The sequence below is a fragment of the Rhipicephalus microplus genome, chromosome 5, assembly GCF_043290135.1.
Source record: "Rhipicephalus microplus isolate Deutch F79 chromosome 5, USDA_Rmic, whole genome shotgun sequence".
Classification (NCBI taxonomy): domain Eukaryota; kingdom Metazoa; phylum Arthropoda; class Arachnida; order Ixodida; family Ixodidae; genus Rhipicephalus; species Rhipicephalus microplus.
In genome coordinates, this window is record NC_134704.1 from 158,476,166 (window position 1) to 158,494,675 (window position 18,510).

An 18,510-nucleotide genomic window follows, 5' to 3' on the forward strand; every position below is an offset into this window, starting at 1 on the left:
ACCCATGGCTGCCGTGCAAGCGCAACAGCCTCTAAACGAACTTCAAGAGATGCCTGAGGAGATTGCTCGACTTGTCGAAACAGTATCAGCTTTGCACGCTAGCAGGAGGGCGCAAACGATAACCGAGCCTAACATGCCGCTATCGCAAGAGCAGCAAGAGCATATCTGCTGGTATCATCGGAGGTTCGGAAGTAGTGCGCGTAAATGTGTCCCACCGTGCGCGCACTCGGGAAACAGCCGCGGCAGGCACTGAGGGCGACCAGTGCTACTACGTTGCCTCCAAGTCGTCCCTCAGTATTTTTTATGACCGACCGCAACAACGGAGTACGTTTCTTAGTGGACACAGGCGCCGAGGTGAGCGTTATACCGGCGTCACAAGATGAAAGAAAGAAACCTAGCACATCGCCCTTGCAAGCTGTCAATAACAGGGTGATAACAACATATGGCCATCGTTTACTGTCGCTGAACTTCGGTTTCGGCAGAACGTTTAGCTGTGAGTTCATAGCTGCTGATGTCAAATTCGCCATACTAGGCGCAGACTTTCTTCAGTTCTTCGGTCTGTTGGTCGACGCCCGCAACAAACGGCTTCAAGATCCCGTTTCTCGGGGAGCGGTACAAGGCACGCCGTGTTGGCACCTCCCTATCAGCCCGTCCTTGCTTAGTCCGGCTGGAGAAGCGTACTTCACCACAATACTACAAGAGTTCCCAGAGCTGACACGACAGCCACAGGCATTTCCAGAAGTAAAGCACGGCGTCCTGCATCACATCAAAACCACAGGCCCACCGGTCTATGCGCGACCACGGCGCCTGTCACCCGGGAAGCTGCGGTTGGCTCGACAGGCGTTTGCCCACATAATGGAACTCGGGATAGTACGTCCTTCATCCAGCCCATATGCGTCACCTCTTCACATGGTCCCAAAATCAACAGAGGGTGATTGGCGCCCTTGCGGGGACTATCGAGCGCTGAACTGGGTAACCGTGCCAGACCGTTACCCAGTCACGCACATTTATGACATGACCTCCTTCCTGCATGGTGCTCCCATTTTCTCTAAAATAGATCTAGTGTGAGCATATCATCAGATACCCGTAGCACCGGAGGATATCCCCAAGACCGCAATAACAACGCCATTCGGAATGTTCGAGTTCCTACGCATGCCTTTCGGCTTACGCAACGCCGGGCAAACTTTTCAACGGTTTATGGATGGCGTTGTCCATGGCCTCGACTGTTGCAAGGTATACCTCGATGATCTTCTGATTGCTAGCAGCACTCCTCAAGAGCACGAGCGGCATCTGCGCTACGTACTTCAGTGACTGACAGAGAACGGCAACGTTATCAATACAGCAAAGGGCGTGTTTGTGGTACCGACACTATCATTTTTGGGCCACAGCATTTCAAGTGCCCGAGTACAGCCCCAGAAGGACAAGGTGGAAGCAGTACGGCAGTTTACACAGCCGAAAAACCTCCGCCAGCTTCTAGAGTTCCTGGGACTCGTGAATTTCTACCGTAGGTTTGTCCCAAAATGCGCCAACATCCTTCACCCTGTCCACAGCCTACTTGCGGCATCTGGATCTAAGGCAACTGCCATTCAGGTGAACGACCAATCCACACAAGCATTCCGGATGATAAAGGAAGCTCTCGCAAATGCTACCATGCTTACGTAACCGCAGCTGGGTGTTCCTCAGTGCGTCATGGTGGACGCCTCCGATGCAGCGATTGGAGCCGTGTTGCAGCAGAGGGTGAGCGGAGTGTGGCGACCAATTTCTTTCTTTTCCAGAAAACTGAGCCCGTCCGAACGAAGGTACAGCACTTTCGGTAGGGAACTCCTGGTCATATACGCGGCTATCCGGCATTTCCGACATTATGTGGAAGGACAAGAATTTTTTGTGCTCACGGATCACAAGCCACTCACCTACGCATTGCGCGCGAACTCCGATTCTGGTGCGCACGTGGCACGGAAGCTCCGCTAAATGTCATACATCGCAGAATTCACGACAGATATACGCCATGTTAGTGGCACGAATAATGCTGCTGCCGACGCTTTTTCGCGCGGTACAGTGAATGCCATCAGCCTGCCGAGTGGCGTGGACTTCACCCCACTTACGACGGCTCAACGCAGTGATGGAGAATTGAAGCGTCTACTGACCTCTTCAACCAGCGCCTTGAAGCTGCAATGGTTGGCATAACTCACAGTATCCGTATGCTGCGACATGTCTACAGGCAAGGGCCAACCGTACATCCCCTCGAACCTCCGTCGCAGCATTTTTGACTTGCTGCACAGCCTGGCGCATCCTGGCATTCGAGCCACGCAACGGCTATGCACAGTGAGGTTTGTGTGGCCAGGAATAAACCGGGATGTCCGATACTGGACACTAGAGTGCATCGCATGCCAGCGCTCCAAAGTTCAGCGACATACTGTGACCCCCTTGGGATCCTTCCCTCTGCCGGACTGTCGATTTGCCCATGTGGATGTTGACATTGTGGGACCACTGCCATTGTGCCAGGGGCAAAGCTACTTGCTAACCTGCATCGATCGCTTCACGCGATGGCCGGAGGCCGTGCCCATTCGAGACATCACTGCTGATACCGTCGCCCGCGCATTTATCTTCCACTGGGTGGCCCGCTTCGGAGTGCCGGCAACCGTGACTACGGATCGCGGAACACAGTTTGAGTCCGCCCTGTTCGCAAGCGTCACCCGGCTCTTGGGTACTCACCGCATCAGAACAACTGCCTACCATCCGATAAGCAACTGTATAGTGGAAAGGTTCCATCGCCATCTGAAGACGAGCCTGACGGCTACTGCGAGTCACAGTTGGGTAGAGGCACTGCCGTTTGTTCTGTTGGGCGTTAGGATGGCTCTGAAAGCAGATATTGGATGCTGCTCGGCTCAACTGGTGTACGGAACAACGCTTCGCCTCCCAGGGGAGTTGTTCACTACCAGTAAGGACGAAAACGTGTACGCGAACGCGGACTACGCCGTGCGACTGCGAGACATCATGAGCAAGCTACGCGCTGTTCCTCCGCGTCCGCCCGCAGCCCGGCCAGTCTACGTTGACCGGGAACTCTCCTCCTGCTCTCACGTGTTTGTGAGGCACGACGCCGTACAGCCTCCACTCCGGCCCCTGTACGACGGGCCTTTCAAGGTGCTGCGACGGGCAGACAAGCACATTACAATCGACAGAGGTGGTCGTCACAACGTGGTTTCTCTAGACCGCGTAAAATCAGCCCACGTGGACTCCGACAGCGAAGCACCTGCACCACCTCGAGCTCCATCTTCGCAGGCACCCCCGGCAGACCACGTAGCGCAGCCCCAACAAGTCCTAAAACGGTTTACGCGGAGTGGATGGTGTACGAGACCCCCGGTGCGCATGAAATTATGAACCGCAGTGGGTCGTCCGAGTGCGGCCGTTGTGCGCGCACTCACTAGGGGGGGGGGGGGAGTACTGTGGCGACGCGAAGCGGTGCTTCTGTGTGCGGTGCAGAGAGCGCATGCGCCCGCACGAGAAAGTTATCTTCGAGAGGAAGGGTGATAATAAAAGTCACTTGTTGTTTGGGACGCGAGTTGTTCACTTTCGCAGCTCTGCCGAGCGACGCGTCACAACAGGGTCCAAACTCAAAACTTCAGTAATGTGGTTGGATTTGATAGGTTTGCAACAAAATAATTAGTTGATTATTTTAAATTTAGTACGTCACAAAAACACAAACTATATCTGAGAACATTTCATCTTAGTTTAGATGAGCTTTTGTTTAAAAAGTGTATAAATTAGTTGTGAAGTTTTTTGAACATTTCAAGCAGTAATATAAATGATTGTAAAGTATTAAAAGATTGTCAAGTGATAAAAACATACGCTTGACCCACCAAGTAGACCTATTGATTACAGTGCTTGAATGATGATGCTCAACCTCACGATTACTGAGCCACAGCGCAATAGTTTGATAGTTTGAATCCCTGTAATGACGGCCAAATCACAATGAAGGTCATGTACTTGAATTTAGGAGCGTTCACAAAAACGAGCCCTCTCACGCACAGCTCGAAGCATTTTTTGCACCACCTTATTGTTAGTAATAGTATATTTTGTACGATATTTTGAAGAAATTTGTTAAATACTTCAGCGGATTCTTAAGAGAGTGTGACAAATGCCAAATAATTGCTCCATAAATTTCTGTTTCCCATAACACTGTCCTATAATGATTTCTCACAATGCTGGTGTATATTAGTTTGCGTGTAACAACCTAATTGCACAAAATTGACGAAGCCACAGCGTAGTTCGAGGATTGAGAGAGGTGAGAACGCTCTGAATTTGGGCCCGGCTGTACTCAGTTAGCTATATCGTTTTGCTTCACCCGTGTGCCAATAAAACCGTGATGACGGCATGGCCATTTTCGCACCATCGCGTCTTCTTGCCCAACAAATTCTTTATTTTACATTGTGTTTCACTCAGGTGGTGGCCTGTGAATGCAAGACTTCAATTAGTTGAAAATCTACGCACAAAAAATGCAATAGCTCAACAAAAAGATCGAGTGTTACTGCCACATAAGAAATAAGAAAGACAGAAAGGCATGGGAAGGTACAAAATCATAACAATAAAACCTAAAACCAGACGTAGCTATAAATAGTTTGCTACATCACTCATTACTGTGAGCGTATATTTGTACATGTTTGCAGCCGTTCTGCGATTAACTTTGTTTTATGTACGGATTCAGCACACTTTTGAGCTTGTTATACTAGGCTCTGAGTAGCCTTGGCATAGAAGTAGAGCATCAACGTTGCATGAAAAATGTTTGTGGACCATTCGCAACCAGATTAAGAAAAATCCGCGGGATCAGGGCATTGCTAAAAAAACAGGTGTGTGGTCTTACTAGCAACCGCAGCCTGTAATGCATTCATCAACACTGCAGAATTTACCACCCTGGTACAGTACTTTTCCCGTACATACCACGCGAGAACACCAATAGCATCGTATTACTCAATGCCAGAAATCGCTTGCATGCGACAAGACCCACACCACCAAGACAAGGTGCTTAAATTTAGGTTCTCGTAGCTCTCTCTTCCTTATGAGAAGAATATGGTCACAGCAGCAGTCGAACTTCCTCCAGTAGAGTGCTCCAAACAGTTAGCTGTATTAACAATACAAAAGGCTGCTCGGACATATAAGAAGAGTCTTTTTGCAGGGGACAATGTTCAATGCGATAGCAACAAAATAAATGTTCTACGAAGTACAAATACCACTCAATCCTGGAGGGTCATATATCGTGTAACTTAACAAACCACTGGGCAAACAAAATATAGCCACACCAGGTAAAGAAGCTGTTATTGAGCTGTTGGTCGTCTCGGTGTGATGTAAGTAACAATAGCACACCACGTTCTATAGAAGCAGTGTACTGCAGTTTGTAGAGACAGCAGGGTAGCGTTCACTAATCACTTAATACTAACCAATATAATATAGTTGCTGTGCCACCTCATACCCGAAATCAATTTTGCGAACTAAATATCAACAAACGCAAGGTTGTTCAGGTTGATCGATACACTAACAGTCTCCGTAATTATCTCTTGAACAGCGTTGAATAAAAACTCGTCACACGTCATGAATGCCTCCACGATCATAGAAAAATGTAGTAATCTGTCAAATCGCAATCTTAGCGGTAGCATAAAAGCCATGTAATCTACCCTTTTCACTGTCATTTCTAACATAACGTCGAAGTTTCTGCGACTTGACTTTATTTCATAGAATATACTAGCTTAACGTCTTTGACAAAAACTTTTTTTATCACTGCAATATACGCTCATGACTTTTGTTATTGCTATGAAGTACCTATAGGACTTGGCGAATACCAAAATTTCTCTACCATTCTATGTAAACAAGGAAAATCACAATCATTACCGTTCATGTGGTGATTATCGCCATTTTCATGAGGTAGTAACCACTATTGCAGAATATCTTAAAAGTGTCTTCTTTGTACAGTTTTACTCCCTGTATTATTGTATATTGCTAGCTTTTCTTTGCTTCTTACCGCTTCCTTCCATAGGGCTCTTGATTTCAAGATTTTGAAATAAATAGGCATGTAAATATATAAATAATTTCTATAACTCACCTGTGACTTGAAGAATGAATGACCGGCAAAAATTATGGTATTGCTTATATGTTACTGAATAACAAAGGTAAATAATTCTACATAATACCACTTTAGACATAATGCCTCTGCATTCTGCTTGGCTACGAATACAGCAAGAAGTATATAGGGCGTGGCCACTTCAGCTTCCGAATCCAGGTTTCTTTTAAATTCCATAAGCGGCTATCCTTCATGCGTGGCATGCCTCATAAGTGCTTGCGTCACAGCGACACTTTTCGGCTTACATGATCGAACTGCCTGATTATAAATGTAGGTTACAATTTTCATTCATTTTTAAAGATACCAAATTCAATTGGTGGGCTTTCTAGACCTTGTTTCACGGTATACATTGATGTTTATATTCGACAGCATGTACTACACTTCTGCCTCTGGAGCGCTACCTGTGGGACGTCATGACGTGGAGGAAATCACGGCAAGTGTGCCTTATTGTGGCTCTACAACATTTCCGCGAATAAGAAACATTTTCTACCAGTGGAGTCGTGTCTTTCTGCGCAGTACTATTTCCCTGTGACGACAGCGTGGATGCACTAATCTACAATACTTTAGAACGTTTGAGAGAAATCGTTAAATTACAGTTCAGCAAGAAGAACCGACAGTTTCCTCCAGTGCCACGATGTTACTTTGCCTTAAGTACTTTGCCTTGAGTAGTGCCTTCACAATTGTCTTAAGGGTTAAAATTTTACCTCTTCGTCAACCTCTCAGGTAGTCCAGAAATAGAAGCTCAACCCCACCACTCCGATCTTTTAGCCTAATTGCATATGTGAAATGTCCCCCCCCCCCCTGTAAACACACGATGTGATTGAGTTTCCCTCAATTTACAATATCCTTTACCAGGTAAAAATTTATCTAGCTATTCATTTTCTTATATTTATCGCAGGTGGGATATACTCAAACAAGTGCTACATCAGCTCAATTGTTATCTTCTTTTTCTGATGGCCGGGTTACTCGAAGGTTTTTGTTTGAATTATGTAGATATCAGCACGTTTACTTTTTCTCCTCTTTTTCTTGGGTTCTTGAAAGAAAAAAAAATCACAGATGTTACTATAAAAAAGTTCGCTTTTCTGAGAGCGTGTGTCGTGTACTTTTAGTTCTTCCCAAGTTTACCATGTTTTTATATTTAACACCCTTCTGAAGAATTTTAACAATATAGGCGGCTACTAAAACTCTCTATAGCAACACGCAAACATTTAGCCTACTGTATTTCTTTAAGCAACCTTAGATCAGCAGTGCACAAGTACAAAAATCTGGGTTCTCACACAATACATACGAAAATGCATCAGCGGCGTTTGTTCAAAACACGAACTGAATGAACCCAAAGCAAACAATGTGAAAGTGTAGTAAATATCGTAAGCGCGTGCATCAGCAGGCATTCTTCGAGAGTTCCTATGTAAGACCTCTTGGACAATGTCGATTCAGACATGAGCCTAAGTTCGCATTGTTCGTATTGAGGCATCATACTGCAGTGTGTGTCCGCAAAAGTTAGACTACCTTTAAAACCACTGCAGGGTTTCGTTCAATAAATACATTATGGAATTTCAGTGCTGCTTCTATAGTAGCTTCACAATTATTCTACCAAGCTGTCGCGAAAAATACTATGGGCTCAAGGTACCTCCATGAACAAGTTCAGTGCAAAGAACTACTTCTGTGTCAAGAAATTTTTGACACTGAAGTAAGTTGCAGTGGCTAATTTAAGTTTAATTCAGTTTAAGTTTCAGTGACTAATTTTACAGGTGTCCACGATAAGCCCAATGAAATGAAAATGAACAACAATCACACTTCTCTAAAATATTTCAACATTGACACAATATTTTTCAAGAATTGTGAAATATTTTTCTCAAGGTTTTGGTCGTATTCACACAGAAAAAATTTGCACACATAGAGGTGCATTCAGCTGTATTCCTGACCTTTAGGGCCCACTTTAGGGCTCACGCATTTTTTATTTTGGCGCGACTATGTGAAGGACGGGTACTTCAGGTGGTTGCATTCACACGCGACAGACAACTTCGGAATGACGGCACCGTGGTCGGGTAGCCGGTACTAGCGCCGCTTTTGGCACTCCTGAGCTGAGCGGACGACGATACTTCCATTGGCAGGGCAGCCGACTGACAGGAAGATGAAGGGCACACATTTCCGGCCGTTGTGTTGCCATCAACTTGAAAGGTGGTCCTGCCTGGGTGTTGCAGCAAATATGTGATCATAAGAATGTATTGTTCAATAGGCGGAATGAAGAAATGTGTTGCCTGCTTAAAACATCGCAATTATTTACAGCATAGCACCTGAGCTGAGATGGCGGAACAAAAGTAAGACTTGGATGCCTTGGAAGTTCAATAAATGCGCACACACAGTCACTCACACACACATATATTGCGGCCATCGCCGCCATCAAGCACATTTTTTTTCGGCAATGGGCCATGATTACTGTGTTCTGGCTAATTTCGTAACTTAACAAGCTCTTTGATTGAAAAATAAATGCGAGGCAGAAGCAGGCATACTTACCGTTGTTCTACAGATTTCTTTTTCACATGCGAAGCCTTTACTTGGCTACTGTAAAGACTTTTGGCATCTATCTATCTATTGTCACGGGGTCGTGACGTGGCCGAAGACAGGAGACTTCGTGTTAGGATTTAACTGTTTATTTGGGCGAACCTGTGCCCGGTGAACTGAAAGTCTAATTACAGCAGCAGTCCCGCACTGATAGCAGTCTCGGACTGATAGCGGCGAACGGAGCGTCGGCCTTCGATCAACAACTGACAAGCGGCGAAGCGCGTCGGCATTTATACTCTTGCCGTCGAATGTTCTAGCGTTATCGCTGGCGGTGGCGTAGCTTCCAGAACAATCTGTACCGTTCGCACAGTGGGCGTGATCTTATCGAAATGATCTACTACAGTCCGGAACCTTCTAGAAAACTGCAGGCGCGGTTTGCGCTGAGAATCGTGCGGTGTTTTCGGACGATAACAAAAACTTGGGAAATGGAACGTGGCATTGCCCCCCTCTGAAAAAAGGCATCGTCCCGATGCTTTAACTAAAGATGAAAGTACAATAATAATGCAAGAAAGTACAATGAATAAACTACGATACAACAATAATACAAAAAAACACTAGTTCAGTTTGTTAACGCGCATGAAACGGCTTGAGGCGCGCGACATGGACGACTTCAGGTCGCGATCGGCGTCGTTGAGAGTTCGTGATGCCGTCGGGGACAACCTCGTAATCAAGTGGGCCGAGCCGTCGAACCACCCTGTACGGTCCGAAGTACCGTCGCAGAAGCTTTTCACTTAGTCCACGTCGGCGTATCGGCGTCCACACCCAAACACGTTCACCGGGCTGGTATTCCACGAAGCGTCGTCGAAGGTTGTAACGGTGGCTGTCGGTCGTCTGTTGATTCTTGATACGGAGACGCGCAAGTTGTCGGGCTTCTTCGGCGCGTTGAAGGTACTCGCTCACATCGAGGTTTTCTTCGTCGGTGACGTTGGGTAACATGGCATCGAGCGTCGTTGCCGGGCTCCTTCCGTAGACCAATTTGTATGGCGATATCTGCGTCGTCTCCTGCACCGCCGTGTTGTATGCGAAGGTCACATACGGAAGAATGGCGTCCCACGTCTTGTGTTCGACATCGACGTACATTGACAGCATGTCGGCGATCGTCTTGTTAAGCCGCTCGGTGAGGCCGTTGGTCTGTGGGTGGTACGCTGTCGTCCGGCGGTGGTTTGTTTGGATGTATGCCAAGATTGCTTGAGTTAAGTCGGCAGTGAATGCCGTTCCTCTGTCGGTGATAAGGACCTCTGGGGCGCCGTGACGTAGGACGATATTTTCGACGAAGAATTTAGCTACTTCGGATGCACTGCCTTTTGGCGGGGCTTTTGTCTCGGCGTAGCGGGTGAGGTAGTCGGTAGCTACCACGATCCACTTGTTTCCGAAAGCCGACGTCGGGAACGGCTCCAGTAGGTCCATACCAATCTGCTGGAAAGGTCGGCAAGGTGGATCAATTGGCTGCAGAAGTCCCGCTGGCGTTGTTGGCGGTGTCTTGCGTCGCTGACAGTCCCGGCATGTTCTCACATAACGAGTGACGTCGGTGGTAAGACGTGGCGAGTAGTACCTTTCTTGTATCCTCGCGAGCGTGCGAGAAACACCGAGGTGCCCTGCCGTCGGATCGTCGTGAAGGGCCTCCAGGAGTTCTGGTCGCAGAGCTGAAGGCACTACAAGAAGGTACTTAGCTCGAAGCGGTGAAAAGTTTTTCTTTTGTAGAAGACCGTTTCGTAGAAAGAACGACGCAAGTGCGCGCTTGAATATCTTCGGGACTTCGGCGGTCCTGCCTTCCAGGTATTCTATTAGGGCCTTAAGTTCCGGGTCGGCCCTCTGTCGTTCAGCGAAGTCGTCGGTAGTTATCGTTCCTAAGAAGTAGTCGTCATCCGGGTCGTCGGGTAGCGGTTGGTCGACAGGCGCACGAGAGAGACAGTCGGCGTCGGAGTGTTTTTTGCCGGACTTGTAAATGACAGTAATGTCATATTCTTGAAGTCTCAGGCTCCATCGTGCGAGGCGACCTGAGGGGTCCTTCAAGGTGGCTAGCCAACACAATGCGTGGTGGTCGCTCACAACTTTGAAGGGCCTGCCGTAGAGGTAGGGGCGAAATTTCGACGTAGCCCAGATGATGGCGAGGCACTCCTTTTCTGTTGTGGAATAATTTGCTTCTGCTTTGGATAGCGATCGGCTGGCGTAACTAATAACCCTTTCAAGTACGTCAGCCCTCTGCACAAGAACGGCGCCAAGACCTACGCTGCTTGCGTCAGTATGTATTTCTGTCTCGGCGATTTCGTCGAAATGGGCAAGTAACGGAGGCGTCTGGAGGCGATGTTTAAGCTCCTTGAAAGCGTGTTCCTGCGGCGTTCCCCACTTAAACTCCACGTCGGCCTTGGTAAGGTTAGTGAGAGGATCGGCGATTCGGGCGAAGTTTTTCACGAACCGCCTATAATAGGCACACAGGCCCAGAAATCGGCGCACGGCTTTCTTGTCAGTGGGCGGTGGGAAGTCGGCGATGGCGGCTGTTTTCCGTGGATCGGGACGAACTCCAGACTTGCTCATAACGTGCCCCAGAAACAAGAGCTCCTCATACGCAAATCTGCACTTTTCTGGCTTCAGTGTGAGTCCGGAAGTCTTGATGGCTTGAAGTACAGCTTCAAGGCGCCGAAGATGCTCGTCGAAACTCGAGGAAAACACGACGACGTCGTCCAAGTACACAAGGCAAGTCTGCCACTTCAATCCTGCCAGTACTGTATCCATAACGCGTTGAAACGTTGCAGGCGCTGAGCAAAGGCCGAAGGGCATCACCTTAAACTCGAAGAGGCCGTCCGGTGTTATGAACGCCGTCTTCTCTCGGTCTCTTTCGCCGACTTCGATTTGCCAATAGCCAGTCTTAAGGTCCATTGACGAAAAGTACTTGGCGTTATGGAGCCGATCAAGTGCGTCGTCTATTCGTGGGAGGGGATTCACGTCCTTTCTTGTGATTTTGTTCAGGCGGCGATAATCGACGCAGAAACGTAGGGTCCCATCCTTTTTCTTCACTAACACCACGGGGGATGCCCATGGACTTTTGGACGGCTGGATAATGTCATCCCGCAGCATTTCATCAACTTGTCTCTTCATGGCCTCACGTTCTCGCGTCGAAACCCTGTACGGACTCTGACGGAGTGGTCTGGCATTTTCTTCGGTTATGATGCGATGTTTCGTGATTGGGGTCTGCCGAATTTTCGATGACGACGAAAAGCAATCTTCGTATTGCAGGAGCAGGGCCTTGAGCTGTTCTTGCTTATCGTTCGGAAATCTGGGATTGACGTCGAAAGCTATGGGAGGGGCTTGGTTTCTCTGAGCAGGTTCCGCAGAATCGGCGAGGGCGAAAGCACTGGTGGCTTCGACAATTTCTTCGATGTATGCGACCGTTGTTCCTTTGTTCACATGTTTGTACTCATTGCTGAAATTCGTGAGCAAAACCGTTGCTTTGCCTCCCCGCAGCTCTGCGATTCCTCTTGCGACGCAAATATTTCGGGTGACCAACAGATGCTGACTGCCTTCAACGACGCCTTCCAAGTCAGGTGATTTAGGAGCGCCGACTGAAATAATGACGCTTGAGCGAGGCGGAATAGTGACTTGTTCTTCCAGCACATTCAAGGCATGGTGTCCTGACGGCGTGCGCGGCGGTAGTGCTTCTTCTGTGGATAACGTTATCGACTTTGTTTTTAGGTTGATGACAGCACCATGGAGGCATAAGAAGTCCATGCCAAGAATGACATCTCTCGAGCAACGCTGTAGGACTACGAAGTCTGTAGGATAAATACGGCCGTTATTGGTGAGTCTCGCTGTGCAGATTCCTGCAGGCGTTACGAGATGACCTCCGGCTGTGCGGATTTCAGGGCCTTTCCAAGCTGTCCTAACTTTCTTTAACTTCGCGGCGAACGACCCACTGATGACAGAATAGTCGGCTCCAGTATCGACGAGAGCAGTCACACTGTGGCCGTCGATAAGAACGTCGAGGTCGCTAGTTCGCCGTCTCGCATTACAGTTAGGGCGTGGCGTCGGGTCACGGCTGCGTCGGCTTGTTCCGCTGCTTCCATGCTGCGTCGTCAGGCCACCTTCGGTAAATGAGCTTTCGCCGTCAGGGCTTTGCCTGGTTGGCGTTGTGTTCGGAAAGCTCCGTCGCGGCGTCGTCGTCGTCGGAGGATCTTCAGTAGTTCGTCGCACAGCAACCGCACCTCCACCGGTTGCTGCCCTTAGTTTCCCGGATACGGGCTAGGAGACCGGCCCCGCGTTAGGCCAGAGTACTGCCGGTGGTGCGGTGACGTGCGACGGCTGGGCGACGGCGAACGCGAAGGGCTTCGTGGTGTCCACCGAGTTCCTGTCAGGTAGTCGGCGATGTCACGTGGTCGTTCTCCTGGCTGTGGACGCGGTGCATTGACGGCGAAGCCACGTAGTCCCATCTGTCGGTACTGGCAACGGCGGTATGTGTGTCCGGCCTCGCCGCAGTGGTAGCAGAGCGGGCGATGGTCAGGGGTGCGCCAGACGTCAGTCTTTCTCGGTGCACTGCGCTGGGCCGCTGGCGAACGGTATGACGTCGGTGGGGGTGGTGGCGGCGGTGGCGTCTGTCGACGGAAGTGCGATGGGGCGGCGTTTTGGCGTGGACGGGGAGGAGCGTTGTGGCGCAGTGCAGCTGCGTAGCTCATAGCTTCCGGCTCGGGCAGCGGTGCGTGGGGAATTTGAAGCGATTGCCGAACTTCTTCTCGTACAATGTCGGCAATTGAATCCACTTGAGGCTGGGCCGAAGGCAACAGCTTGCGCAGCTCTTCCCGCACGATCGCTCGGATCGTTTCACGCAGGTCTCCGGAGTTACTGGCTTGAGCAGCAGCGCAGTCTGCAGTCAGGCGACGATTATACTGTCTAGTGCGCATGTCCAGGGTCTTTTCGATAGTGGTCGCTTCTGCTACAAATTCTTGGACGGTTATCGGTGGGTTTCTCATCAGCCCCGCGAAGAGCTCCTGTTTGACCCCTCGCATGAGGAAACGAACTTTTTTCTCTTCAGGCATGCCTGGATCAGCGTGACGGAATAGTTGCGTCATTTCTTCTGTGAAAATGGCGACATTTTCATTTGGTAGCTGAACCCGAGTCTCTAATAAAGCAGCAGCCCTCTCTTTGCGAGCGACGCTCGCGAACGTTTGAAGGAATGCGCCGCAGAAAACATCCCACGTTCGGAGCGTGGACTCCCTATTTTCAAGCCAAGTCCTTGCGGTGTCTTCCAAATAGAAGAACACACGACGCAGCTTTTCGTCATGGTCCCAGTGGTTGAGGGCGGCCACACGGTCGTATGCTCCAGCCAGGACTCCGGGTCTTCGAACGATGACCCATGGAAAATTGGTGGTTACCTGGGTTGATGCATGACCATCGTGGGCTGGGACGCTGCGGTTGTCATTGTCGCTGCAGTCGCGGTCATGGCCTTCGTCTTCCGCGCCTTGTCTGGTAGAATCCCGTACTCCGGTGGTAGCCCTTGCTGTCGGCGGCTTGTTCGCTGCTCCTGGTTGGCGTCGGTGTCTTCTCCGCGACGTGGGCTGGGTTCACGGCTTGACGGGGGCGTCCGGTACATGAACGAAGCGGCACCTCCACCAGATGTCACGGGGTCGTGACGTGGCCGAAGACAGGAGACTTCGTGTTAGGATTTAACTGTTTATTTGGGCGAACCTGTGCCCGGTAAACTGAAAGTCTAATTACAGCAGCAGTCCCGCACAGATAGCAGTCTCGGACTGATAGCGGCGAACGGAGCGTCGGCCTTCGATCAACAACTGACAAGCGGCGAAGCGCGTCGGCATTTATACTCTTGCCGTCGAATGTTCTAGCGTTATCGCTGGCGGTGGCGTAGCTTCCAGAACAATCTGTACCGTTCGCACAGTGGGCGTGATCTTATCGAAATGATCTACTACAGTCCGGAACCTTCTAGAAAACTGCAGGCGCGGTTTGCGCTGAGAATCGTGCGGTGTTTTCGGACGATAACAAAAACTTGGGAAATGGAACGTGGCACTATCTATCTATCTATCTATCTATCTATCTATCTATCTATCTATCTATCTATCTATCTATCTATCTATCTATCTATCTATCTATCTATCTATCTATCTATCTATTTATCTATCTATCTATCTATCTATCGGTCTTCACCCGCTTAGACTGAAACCAAATTATTATGTAAGATGGTTTGACGTGACTTGCTAGACATGACATGAATGATGTTCCAATTCCATCGTGTACATCGTCAAACCATTTTTGCCAAAAAGTGGCTCATACCCGTGGTTGGGTATATGCCACAATCGTACATGTATGCACCATAGGTGATTGACTGTTTACACCCATCATATCATATTATTATTATTATTATTATTATTATTATTATTTCAGCCGTAAGCTAGTGGCTGTGTTGAAGGTCTTTAGGGAGAGAGATTAGGCTGAAAGTCTTAGTTTGAAACCACTAAAGACCAATCCATTCTGTTCCTTGACCTGAACCTCGTACTTGGTAGTTCACACGTGGGATGGAAATACATGCCCCGCTCTTCAAAAACCCTGCTAGATTACCGCTCTCACCAATCGAAGTTGGTCAAGAATAAAATTTCCTGTAGCTGCATCTGTTCAGTGGTCGCAAAATTATGCCAGAATTTGATGTACAAAGGTGCAACAGGTCAAATTAACAAACTGCGCGAGGCTGGCTAGCCGGAAAGCAGTATCGACACCGCGAGCCAAAAGTGCCTGAGGCTCAACAAGGCGAAAACGCAGGATGATGAAGCAGTTGTCCAAGTGTGGGAGAAAAGAAAGTATGCCGTCATTTCATACGTTCCAGGTCTTTCTCATTGACTGAAGGAGGTGGCCTACCGATACAATGTGGACGTCGTTTTAATGCGAAGCATAATGTAAGTTGTATTTGTCCGGCTCTTCACAAGTCCCTACAACACAAAAGATTGGCGAAGCAGTCCAGATGCAACGTTGACCATGGAATGCCTTTCGTTTGGTCTGTTTCGAACGTTGTTTAGAGCACTTCTTTCAGATGCAACCAATGTTAACTTGGCCCCGATGTAGTGGACAAGCTCAATGAGCAGCTGAAGACAGTATACGTGATGTGCCGCAACAATGAGAAGACGGCCATTTTGCTACACCTCCCTAAGCATGTAATCAAACCGGATGAGCTCACCTTCATCTTTGTTGCCACCCGCCACCACGCTGAATTCTCCGTGACATTTGGAGCGCGCTGGTGCAACTGCACGTACGCGTGCAGCAGCCTTGACCAGGCAGCATGATGCGTCAATGTGTCCAAGTTTCAGGCATGCCAGGTGCCTGTCATGCTGGTCACGGATGTGGCAGCCCGTGGTCTCGACATCGCACTTCTGGACAGCGTGATCAACCACAGCTTCTCAACTCGACCGAAACTTTTTGTGAACCGTGTTGGACGTGTTGCACGAGCGGAGCGCACTGGCACTGCGCATTCCTTGGTTGCAGCAGATGAGGCTCCGTATCTCTTTGACCTACATATTCACACCTCGCGCGGCCCTGTGAAAAATGCGGGTGCACTACAGAGTTCAGCAAGACCTTTGTTCTTTTATGGTACAAGAACAGGACAACAAGAGATGTTTTGTAGTCCTTCTGTATGCTTCCACGTGAGTCAGCCAGCCATCTATTAACGTAATAACCAGTTAAGTGGCTTACTTAGATAAGTTTTCGACGCTGAGAGCAGGCAAGCAAAGCCACTTTCTTGAGTGCCATAAGATGTGGGGTCTTTCACCTCAGTTTTTATTTTCTGTACGAGACACAAGTGGGTGTTTTGCATTTTTGTCTCTTAGCTGATAGCTGTCCTTCGGGGTTGTTTAGATTATAATTTAACGCATGCGTTTACTTATTCGCTGTAGGATAAAACGTGGCCTTTTCTGGAAATAGATTTTAGTTTGAAGTAAGCGCTCGTAGGTCTACCGCTGTCTTTCGTTCCTTGTCTATTTACGCACTCAACAACCACCATGTTCAAGTACAAACTCGCCCAATTTTCCGTAATTATAAATTGTGAAATACCTTTTCAATTATTGACGTCAGGCCAAACGTTCCCATTGCAAAGTTAAAGCGTGGGCAGAGTCATTGCAAGTTAATTTATTAGAAATGAGAAATTCTAAGCAAGCTTTGTTTTTAGGAGTAGGTCACGATAGCGTATTAGGGTCTTGTGAGCAACGTATTCTGCTTCAGTACTCACATTCTGAGTGCATGCCTCAACCGTGCCACAAGAGAACAAACGGCTGTGTGCGTAGCAGTTGTCGTTTCAACGTATGATTGAATTCTTTTTTATGTACATAAGCAAAGTACCAGTGACGTCAAACCGCCTCTGTAGTGAGGTGAGTGGCCTTCATACCTCCGCCATGCACGTACCGGCAAAGAATCGCAGCTGCTGAAGCTAGCTGTGCATTTTTTAACAGGTGCTAGACGGCCCCTTTATTTTGCAGGCGTCTGTTTGGCACGCGTGTGCGAGAGCAGACGATAATGAAGACTACGCGCGTCAAAGCCTTTTGTCGACACATCACTCAGCTACTTATATACACTGCGACGTCACCGCCCAAATCAACACCTAGAAACCGAAACCTTTCCTTGTAAATGAAACAATAATAAATCATTTAGCGAGAATAAATTAATCTTCTTGCTTGTATCATTCTTCTTGGACCTCTAAGAATCGCTTGCATTAACGAACGAGCTGCACGTAAATGAAACAACGGCAGAAAATTTTAATACCACAGACAGGTGGTACTTCCAATTATGTAGCTGATGTACAATCTGCGAAAAAAAAACCCATTGCGACATTTAGATTTTGGAAATTGGCAGGCGGAGATAAAGAACAATTATTGTTATTCAAACTCACCGTAGAATCGGGAGCTTTGAATAGTGCTATTACAGCGAACTGGATGAGTGCATTGGGCTTACTCAGCCACTACTCTGTAGCAGCTGGCGTTGCACAGGATAGCGCTACGCGTATACGACCGATGGTGATTGCAGTGGTACTATTTCTTTTGCGAATGCGGAAGACAAGGGCACACTGCTCGTCGCACTCACGCGTGTGAAGCGCCCCTCGAAAACTTTGATGGAGAACCTTCTGTGTTCACCGATGCGCCGGTATTTCTACACGCAAAGGTTATCTGTCTGTGTCATGTATTGAACTGCCCGTGAAATAAAGATGACGCCTTGCGTAGAGTGTTTGCCACTTTTGTGTGGGAGTATCAATGAGAAGCAACGTGCAGGGATAATTTGTTTCCGCCTTTAGTATCTGTTAGGATAATGCATTTGTATACATGCTAATCAAAGCCAAGGTTTCTACTTTCTAAGTTGCCAGATAGTTCAGACTTTACACCACACCGACTCACAACTTCGGCTGACTGAAGTGAACCTAGAGAATGCGTTGTGGCCTTCCACTCCGATATTTATACAATATTTATTTCATTTTGATATTACAATAGTACCTATTAGAAGGTTGCAAAATACGTTTTTCTTCATTATCCTGTTTACTTGGCGATGTGAATACGAATATGAGCCAAGTCGTTGGAAGGAAGCAACGTTCAAAGAAAAGGTAAACTTAGCACATCCCCTGTAACTGGGAATTGACGTTACAAGAAGCATGCGGAGGAAAGGTTGCTATGTTGCAATTTTTTATCGAGCGACAAGTCATTAATTGACGCTACATATATGTAAAGTTGTTCTACGCACAGACATAAGCTCAAAAGTTGCAGAGGTTTATATAATCACTTGTTTGCACTTGCTCAACAATGCCAACTAGAACATGGGTATTAGCAACACCAGAAGCTGACATGAAGCACGGATGCTAGCAAAGC

General features: G+C 48.2%; 1 protein-coding gene and 1 long non-coding RNA gene across 2 annotated transcripts in view; both read right to left on the bottom strand.

Moving 5' to 3' along the window:
- Positions 1 to 18,510, bottom strand: part of LOC119173336 (uncharacterized) — a 763,312-nt gene that overhangs the window by 449,792 nt on the left and 295,010 nt on the right. The window lies entirely within an intron of this gene.
- Positions 7,716 to 16,960, bottom strand: LOC142817423 (uncharacterized). The gene is made up of 3 exons (XR_012895224.1): positions 16,890 to 16,960; positions 15,846 to 16,201; positions 7,716 to 8,300 (listed from the first exon to the last, which is right to left on the bottom strand). It is a non-coding gene; the product is annotated as an uncharacterized LOC142817423 (long non-coding RNA).